This window comes from Arachis stenosperma, chromosome 1 (assembly GCF_014773155.1).
Source record: "Arachis stenosperma cultivar V10309 chromosome 1, arast.V10309.gnm1.PFL2, whole genome shotgun sequence".
Taxonomy (NCBI): domain Eukaryota; kingdom Viridiplantae; phylum Streptophyta; class Magnoliopsida; order Fabales; family Fabaceae; genus Arachis; species Arachis stenosperma.
Window position 1 is genome coordinate 3,416,761 of NC_080377.1, and position 10,151 is coordinate 3,426,911.

The following is a 10,151-nucleotide window of genomic DNA, read 5'->3' on the forward strand; positions in this document are numbered from 1 at the left end:
CATTTAGTTTTTGTTTTGTACCTATTTGCAGTATTTCATTATTATAGGAATTCAAATCAAACCCATATAGATTATCCATCAAACAACCAGAGTAAATATTATTCGAATTATAAAAGTGACTGACTATATTGTCTCCGAATGAACAAAAGTAACTTGATTTGTCCAAAGAAAAAAACAGAAACTAAATTCTGTCTAAATGACGGTGCATAAAATGTCTCTAATAAATCCAAGGAAAATTCACTCGTGAAACATAATCTAAAGGTTCATATAGCTTCGACTGCAACTATATTGACGTCTGCCACATAGATGTATCTTTCAGCATCACTTGGCGGTCGGCTCCACAGGCAACCCTACATAGTAACACTTACATGAGTAGTAGCAGCAGAATCTACCCACAAAGTATCAACAAGTGCATAACTTAAACTAGCGTCAGAACAAACGAAGTAAGAATTATACCATTCTTTACACGCTAGGTGGCATATTTGGTACAATTCTTCTTCATGTGTCCCACCTTCTTACAGAAGAACCAAGTTAAAACTTGATCCTGTTTCTTAGCCTTTTTCTGCTGAGAAGGCACATCCGCAGTAGTATCACGCTTTCTTTTAAACTAAGAAGATGAAGCCATGTGAGCATTTTCAGTCTTATCTTGCTGTAACCTCTCTTCTTCTTGCACACAATGAGATATAAGCTCATTTAAGGACCAAGTGTCCTTCAGAGTGTTATAACTCACTTTGAATTGCCCAAAGTGTGCAAGAAGGGAAATCAAAATGAAATGCACGAGTAAATCTTCAGACAACTCTAACTTTAGTGCTTTCAATTTTGAAACAAGATGAGACATTTCCATAATGTACTCGCTTATGTTCCCTTTACCTTTATACCTCATGGAGACAAGTTTGCTCAAAAGGCTACTTGCCTCCACCTTTTCATTCTTAGTAAAGATTTTTTTCAACATCTTTTAGGAATTGTTTGGCATCTTTATCCTCAGTAATTGAGCTCCCAAATGTCTCAGGAATTGAGCATTTCATGATTATAATGCTCATTCGATTGGATCTCTCCCACTTCTCTATTTTAACCTCATTGAGATTTTTCGGAGTGGAAGTGGGTTTCTCCTCTCGAAGAGCTATATCTAAATCCATACAACCGAGGACAATCTCCACGGTATCCTTCCAACTTTAAAGTTTGAACATTTCAGCATAGGGATACTGCTAATTTGTGCAGAAATATTGGTAGCTGAAGCCATAGTTTCTGAATTAGAAAAAAAAGAACATACAGTAAACATTAGTTAATTAATGAAAAAAAATTCATATTGAGATATCTAGCACAACATTAATTTTCAATCTTTGGATAGAAAAATTAACTGTAAGTGATACTCATTGCAATAATTAAATATTGTCAAAATTTCTGTCACACATTAAGCCTTTCTTTGGACCGACTTAATGTGCACATGAAAACTTAAACATCATAACCTATTTATTACCGCATATATTTTCTATTAATTGGCCAAACAATTGAGCCGATTATTGACTGCATAATTAATAGAAAATAAACAAAAGTGTGCAATGCTTATTATTTGGCCAAACAATAAACTTCCTTTGAGCCGATTATTGTTCGCATAATAATAAGCATTACTTTATTTTTAATTAGTTACCCAAATATGTATTTACCATCAATATGTGTATGTAATTCGGCCAAATATAGACCTTCCTTTGAGCCGACCAATATTCACATGAATTACATATCACCATATTCCTAATGTTTTAAATAAATCAATTTTCACAAAAGAGGCTATTTTGGCAACATAATGTTCAATCAATTTATTTCAAACCAAATCTTTATAAAATAGATGGTATACTAATTCAAATTGTTACCAATTTTTTATGTAATAATAAAAAAATACTTAAATCCCAAAAAAAAATTAAATTTTAATAGTATCTTTTAAAACCTTAAAGAAAAATATAATTATACCTCGTGTCGAAAAATTTTGATCCTTTAACATTAAAATTAATCATTATAATTCAATAATATTCTATTAATGTTTTAAAATAAAACATTTATTTATTATATAAATTAAACGTCAGTTCGGTCGGTCTTTTATATATATATACCTTAAACAATGATAATATATATAAACAATCATACATGATAACACACGCATATATAAGGAATTGCAATATCACGGCACAGGCATTAACAAAAGGAAATTAATCATGTGTTTGTGCAAGAGTACCAGTATACGACTCATACACATCATATACGTTTGTTTCTTTATACGTAATATTATCAAGTTAGGGACACAAAATATACATCAATCCATATATATTGATTCAGTGAAATAAAACTGAATATTTTCGATGATTAAATTATGGATGGCTCTGATACTAATTTATTGGAATAAATTAATTTTCATAATCTAGATAATTCATATTAAATCACTAAAAATATAACATCATACGGAAATGTACCTTTACTCGTACGAGTCAGAAATTAATGGAAAAATTTAGATTTTGTAGTTCTTTCGATCTTTCTCAACCAAAGCCTTTTGTATTTTTAAGTGGCTGAATTGCAACTCTTTTGATGGGAAAAGAACAACAAAGACGGTTTTGATATATTGGGAACTGAAACCATAAAGCTCTATTTATATTTGAGCATAGCACCCATTAAATTCTAAAGCCCAAATAAAGTAGTATCTAAAGTCCAAAAGTCCAAAAGATAATATATATAAAATCCAAAAGATAATTATCTAAGGAACAAAAGATAATATTTAGTTTTATTCTCATTTAATTCCAAATCAAAAATAATAATGACTTATTCAATTTAATATTTATAACTAAGATCATCATTATATAAATTATTTAATTTAAAATAACATAATTTATTATTATAATTAATATATATTACCCACGAACAAATTAAAAAATTAAAATAATTTTCTAACAACAATTTGTTTTTGTTTGGAGAATACTAGTCTGAAAATCTATGATTTATCTCAGATAGAAGAAGGGGAATACAACTAGTTAATTCATCCACTTTATAATTGATAATCATCTCTATGAGTATATATGACCGACATCTCTCTAAGTAGAGAAGTAATAAGATCCAGCTTATATGCATGTTAGCATTAGATTTGTCAGTTATCGAGACCACCAATTAACCTAAGAATATTATTAGTAATGTCATTCTAGTTAAATGCATGTTTATGTGTTTTGATGGATGACAATATGTGTTTATGATTCTTATTGTAATTAGTATTTTGAAAAATGATAAATTTATATCTGTTATATGACATTGATCTAATCTATTCATTAATTGTATGGTAAATAAAAACGAAAATATATGACATATAATCTATGACATAACATCTAGTTTGATGAATAATTTTAATAGATATATACAAAGTTTTGAGGAAAATTCAAGGTAAAAAGTTTTTGCCATTTTATAGCGGATAAAAATAGAATTTTTTTGGGTTCTTGTACAGATTTATAGATTTTTTGTTTTTATTTAAAAGCGTATCACTAAAAGTGTTGCTTAAAGAGAAAGTGTTACTCTTAATCGTTAATTTGGCTCTAATACTAATTTTTTATCTTTGACTTTTCTTTTAATTTCTTTTTCGAAATTTCTATTAACTCTTCATATTTTACTTTGAATAAGTTTATAATTTATATAGGTGCTTTATTTAAAAGATTTTGATAAAAAGTATTGACCATTTTTACTATTTCTCTTGCATTTATTATTAGTCTTTGATGTTTTGATTTATAACTTTTCAATCTTGTTTTAGTTTATAATATTCTTTTTTGCATGGATTATTGTATATAAAATCTTTTATCTGTTGGTCTTTTTCTTTAATATAATTTCTCAAATCCTCAATAACTTCTTTTATTTCTACACTTTCTCCTGTTTCTAAATATCTGTTTAATTTTTCAATTTCATTCTCCATTTTTTCTTTCAACAGTTTTAATTTTTTTAAGTCATAATATGGTTTTCCAGGCATTTATAAATTTTTTAAGTTTAATTCCAACTTGTTTATATTTATTCTTATTTCTATCCTTTTTATTATAAGATCATCAATTTCAATCTAAAGATTGTTTAATTCCCTTTTATACTCCTTTATTTTACCTTTTAATTTTCTCGTCCTATTTCTTTTTATTTTATTTTCTGGTTTTTCAATCTTTTTATGCTTCATTATTTATTTTAAAATTTCTGCAAACTCTATCATTGATTCATCACTATTTTCTAGAGATTCTATTAATTTCTCTAGCTCTTCAACTTCTCTTTTCAACTTGTCATAGATTATTTTTAGGGCTTCAAATGCTCTTTGATTTATTTCAGAAAACTGTAAATAATTCAAACGATTTTCTCTTTCAAAGAGCTCTTGTTTCTTGTCTTGATAAGTTACATATATTTCTTCTTTATTTATTGTTATAATTTAGTGTTTATGGTTTCATTTAATTTTTCGACCTTTTTTGTTAGTTCTTTTATTTCAGAATTTTCTTCTTTAATTTTCAACTTAGATAAACTTAAAGGGCTATTAATTTTAGATTCTCTTATTTGAAAATTCGATGAAACTAATATTCCTGATGATTCTTTTAATAATAGAACTGGGTTTTCAATAGCTTTATATTTTGGTATTTCTATTTTTACAATTTTCTGAAATAATTCATCAACATAAATTCTTTCTCTGTTTTTAAATATTATACTATGATGGCTATTTGTTAAAGCATAATTTATTGCATATGTAATTGAAAATGGTTCATCATCTTGTTCCATTAGATTCTTTCTGTGAAATTTATAAGCTAAACTTATAGATCTTCCAAGATTTTCAGTTGATAAAGGTATAGCATATCCAAGATGGGCATTGAATTTAACATTTACGTTTGCCAAGTTTCCATGAACAATTCCAATTATTTGATCTATTGGGTCATCAGTAATTCTTTTATCACATATTGCTAAGCTTATTGGTGAATTAATTCCTTTCATATATGTAGATTTGATTAAGACTTGTATAGTACTAATATGAATCCATCCAATTTTAGATCTTTTTTGTTGATCCTTAATTTTCTCAATCTGTTTACTCAATTCTTCATCATTTATCAAAGATATTTCAAGTTCTCCATTGGCGGATTTTATCTTTATAGGGGCTTCAAGTTGAATTTTTCCATAATATATTATATTTTTTCTATTAAAAACTTCTTTAAAAAGATTTTGTTTATTAAAATTTTTATTTGATTTGAGATTTAATTCTGTTTTTAGAACAGCCTGCTTTTCATTATCTAATAAGGCAGATAATCTATAATAATCAGATTCTTCCGTTAATTCTAAGCTTTCTAAATAATTCATAACTAAGAGATTAGGATAAAGGCGTACCTTTCTGGAGAAAAACTTCCTTTATTTAGTATATTTTACATAAGATGTTTTTATCTCCAGAGGGGAGATTATAGATATTATCTCCAGAGGGGAGATTATAGATATTAACTCCAGAGGGGAGTTTAAAACTATTTTTTCCTAAGGGAATTCTTTTTTCAGACTACAGAATCGCCTCGGCAGCTTCCTCCTTACTCTCCTAGCATATGAGTACTCTTAGCCTCCTGCTTTCTGTTTTCTGATGCCTTCTACAATTGCCTAAGTAATTTATTTATAATGGTTAGGTCTGATGGACAATTCCCATCCTTACCCTTTTTATGACGTCATTGCTTACGTCATTGTTTATTATCTTGCACCAGCTACATTGTTGGTGCTCTATGACCTAAGCGCTTACGTCATTATGCAATAATGTCGAGAGATACTTCAGATGCGCTGTCCTCTTCTTTTATGTGGGTGGATGAGCTGTCTTCTTCTTTTATCATGGGGGTGGATCCCATTTCATTATTGCTTTCTTCAGATATTTCCGAGACACATAGCTGGCACTTGTGGTCTTCTCTATTTTTTATCAAATAGCAGAGATTCCTTTTTATCCCCTCAGGGAGTTTTTTTAAGAGTCCGGATAGATTGTAGAATGCAGATTCAAACTCTACCAAGAGTCTCATCTCTCTTTCTTCAATTTCATTTCTTTTACTGGACACAAGCAGAGTATTTCTGCTTTTATAATTGATTCTTGTGTGAGATTCCCTTGTTATCTTTTGAGTTCTTTCGAAGACCCTTGCTAGTGTGCTGGCTAGTCTACCTTCATGACTGTAAATTGTTAAATCTTGAACTTGATCAATTGGTTGAAAATTTTCTGGGAAGACGGACATGAATATTACTTGATGTACTGGAACCAAGCATTCTTCTTCTTCTTTAAAAATAGGTTGACTATTTGTAAATTTTAGGGATATATCCATTGGATTTACATTGTCAATCATATTTTTAAATCTCTTTACTGCATCAACGAATCCTGTAGGAAACTCACTAATAATTTTTAGATCATTAAAAATTAAAATTGTATCAATTAATCCATACTGGAAAAACTGATATGTGTCCGATGGGGAAGCATCTGGAAATATAACCAGCTTTGTTAGTTGTTCTTTGGCAATAGGATAATATCCCAAAATTGCCCTTTTTTCTTCAGTCCAATTTAGGACTATGTTAAGGGTTTCTCTGAGATTTGATCTACAGACCCTTTTCTTTTCCTTGATTTCAGCTCTTGTAGGAATATTTCTCATTATTCCTGTTCTCTGGGCTTGAATCGGAGCTTTATCTGCTCTTTTTAGAGTTTGTTCTGGATGAAGAGCTTCATATTCCCTGAAGGATTCCTTTGCCTCTTCTAGTGTTGAAAATCCTCCTTTATAAATTATCCTTGATTGGTGTGTGAATGGTGCTACTTTTTCCCAGGCATCATATACTCCTTTCATGGGGCCATTATAAATTACATAATATTTTTTATCTTGGGTGGATTTTTTAATGATTTCAGCAATTGTTTTATTTTCCGAAATTTTTTCAGGTATTTTTTCTTCACCTGATTTGTCCACCATGCTTAGCTGGCTGAACTCTGATGGTTTTGCTTGTTGTGTTGATTTCATTGCTTCAATGGCCTTCTTGAGAGATTGGATCTGTGTCCTTATTTGCTGGCAATGCTTGCATTTTTCGAGTTCTTACTCATATTTTTGAATTTCTTGATCTAATGCATTGTAGACGAACTCCATTCTATTGTTAATGTATCTGCAATAACATTTTTGTCACCCTTAATATATTCAATTTTTATTGGATATTGTAACAAAAATAATTTCCATCTTACCAATCGTCCATGATTATAATCAACTTTTAAATTATATCGTATGAAACATGTTAGGTAACTTGAATCTGTCCTTAATGTAAATTCTCTGGGTAGTAAATCAATTTTCCATTTCTTAAGAGATTTAATTGCTGCTAGAGTTTCCTTTTCATGAGTGGTATATCTCTGTTCTGTTGGAGTAAAAGTCCCTGAAATATACCTGCAAAGTAATTCCTTTGGGGAATATTTAGAATCTAGTGATTCTTTTTCTTGTTCCAAACTTTTTATAGCTTTCTTAGCTTTTAGACAACCTGACCAGGTTATGTCTGAAGCATCTGTTTCTACTATTAAATAGTCATTTTCTTCTGGAATATAAAGTTCTGGAAGTTTTTCGCATAATTCTTTAATTTTTTGAATTTGCATACTATCTTTTTTATCCCATTTCCATTCTTTTTTAGTACTTATTTTTGGAAATAAGCTTTTAGTGTATTCTGTTATATTCTTTAAAAATCCTTGATCAGAAATATAATTTATACATCCCAAAAATCTTTGTAATTATTTTCTATCTTCTATTTTATTAGGAAATAAATTTACCTTTTCTAGAACATTTGGTTGAAGTTTTAGCTTTCCTTGGGTGGATAAAATTAATCCAAGAAACTCTATTTCTTGTTTTGCTATTCTTTTTGCTAAGAACTAATCCTTTTTCTTTACATCTTTCTAAAACTATTAATAATTTTTGAAGATGATCTTCTTTATCCTATTTTGTAAAAATTAGTATATCATCAATGTACACTAAAACAAATTCATTTAACTCTTTTAGATTTTCTTCCATAAATCTTTGATAAATACCTGGGGCTTGTTTTAATCCGAATGATAATACATTCCATTCATAGAGCAACACACTTGTTAATTATTTTGTTGGGCAAGTAAAAGCAGTTAATTTCTTTGTTTCTTCGTTTAAACGAAGTTGCCAATATCCTGATTTTGCATCAAGAGATGAAAACCAAGTTGCTCCTTTGATTTTTTCTAAAATAGAATATTTTCTTGGAAGTTTATGAGCATCACCAATAGTTGCTTCATTCATCTTCTTATAATTAATAACCATTCTTCGTTTTCCCCTTTTAATTTCATTATTGTTTTCGACATAAAAGGCTGGAGCCGCATGAGGACTTTTACTTAATCTTATAATTCCTTTTTCCAAAAGATCTCTACATTCTAATGAGAACTCTTCTCTATCTCTTGCAGAATAAGGAATTTTATTTGGAACATTTATCTCTTTTATAGGGTCTTTTAATTTAATGCTTACTAATTCGTTATTTGTATTTTTAATATCTAAAGGATTTTCAGCACAAATTTCATCCAAAAGTTCTTCTATCTTTGTTTCAAGATTATTTTTTGAAATTTTTATCTAAAAGTATAAATTTAAATAACATATCTCTAATATAGAAAATATTTTAAATTTTAGAATCTTATCTATAGTAGTGGTTGGTATTTTTATACGTTTCGATTTTTGATTTATTGAAGAATCGTGTGGAGCTTTTAAAACTATATATGTTAATTCTTGAATGAATGGATGATATAGCTTTAAAAAGTTATTTCCTATGATAAAATCCATTCCAGAATCTAACATATATATAGATGGAACAATGAACCTATAATTTTGAATAAAAATTTCAACCATCTTTGCTTTTTGGTCAATTTTATGTATTGATTTGTCAGCTATTCTAACTCTTAATGGTTTCTTTAATTTTTTCCATTCAAGTTTTATATTTGAACTAGCAAAGCATTGTGTTGCTCCAGAATCTATGAAAGCATTTATAAACTTTTCTGTTATTTTTATAGTAATAAATGTGGCATTATTACTCAATCTCTGAGTCTGTTTCTGAGACATATTCAAAAATATAGTCTAAGTTATCATCAGATTCCTCTAATGGTTCCATAAAATAAGACTTAGCAATTTCTATTTGTCTAGTAAGATCCTTTTTATCCTTCTTTTTTGGACATTCATTTGCATAGTGTCCTTCTTCTTGGCAATACCAACACTTACAATTTTCTTTTTTATTTGAGCAATAGTTATTTTTTTTGTCTTTTGTTTTTATTGTTGTTTTCCTTCCTAAAATACCTCTTTTTTCTCCAGTTTGGATAGTATTTTCTTTTTCTAAATTGATATTTTCTTTTTCTTTGAAGGTTTTTATTAAGACCATATTTTTGAGGTATCTCTTCATTATCCTGACAGCAAATTCTAATTATATTTGCAAATCTTTTTTGAGTCGTTTCTTGCATACAACGTTCTTTTATTTCCTCTCTTATTGCAGAGGTTGCTCCACCAAAATTATTTTTAATTGTCCCTCTATTTATTTCTCTTATAAATCTTCCCTTTATAAATTCATTAGCAGGATATGGAAGTTTTGTTATATACATACTAAGATAATGATTTTTATCTTCTTCTTTTAATTTGTAATAATGTATTCTATATTCACATATATAAGACTCCACATTACATAAATCATATATCTGAATATTAGCTAAATGGTTTTTTGCTTCTTGATATTCTTTATTATAGACTTCTTGTCTATGATCTATAATATTTTTTCTAAAAAATTCTTTATATAGAATCATCATTATATATAATATCTTATCATAAGCTATTGTTTTTGCTGCTAATTCTTCTATTATTTGGTTTTCTATTGATGTCATATAATCTCTTATAGTTCCTTTAGTATGAAACCCTATGTAATTCCAAATGTCTCTTCCAGATAATTCACTAAGTTTTGTGTAACACCCTACCACACTAAGCTTTACGCTTAAGTCGTAAAGCAGAGGTGGTGTGGTATTACGACCTCTAAAATAAAATGTATATTTATAATAGCAGAAGAATTATAATATGCTAGGAGCCTTGAAGAATAGAGGAAATAAAAATCGCGAATATAAAAGCGCAACACTCGAGAAAAGAGTTAACTTGCATGCT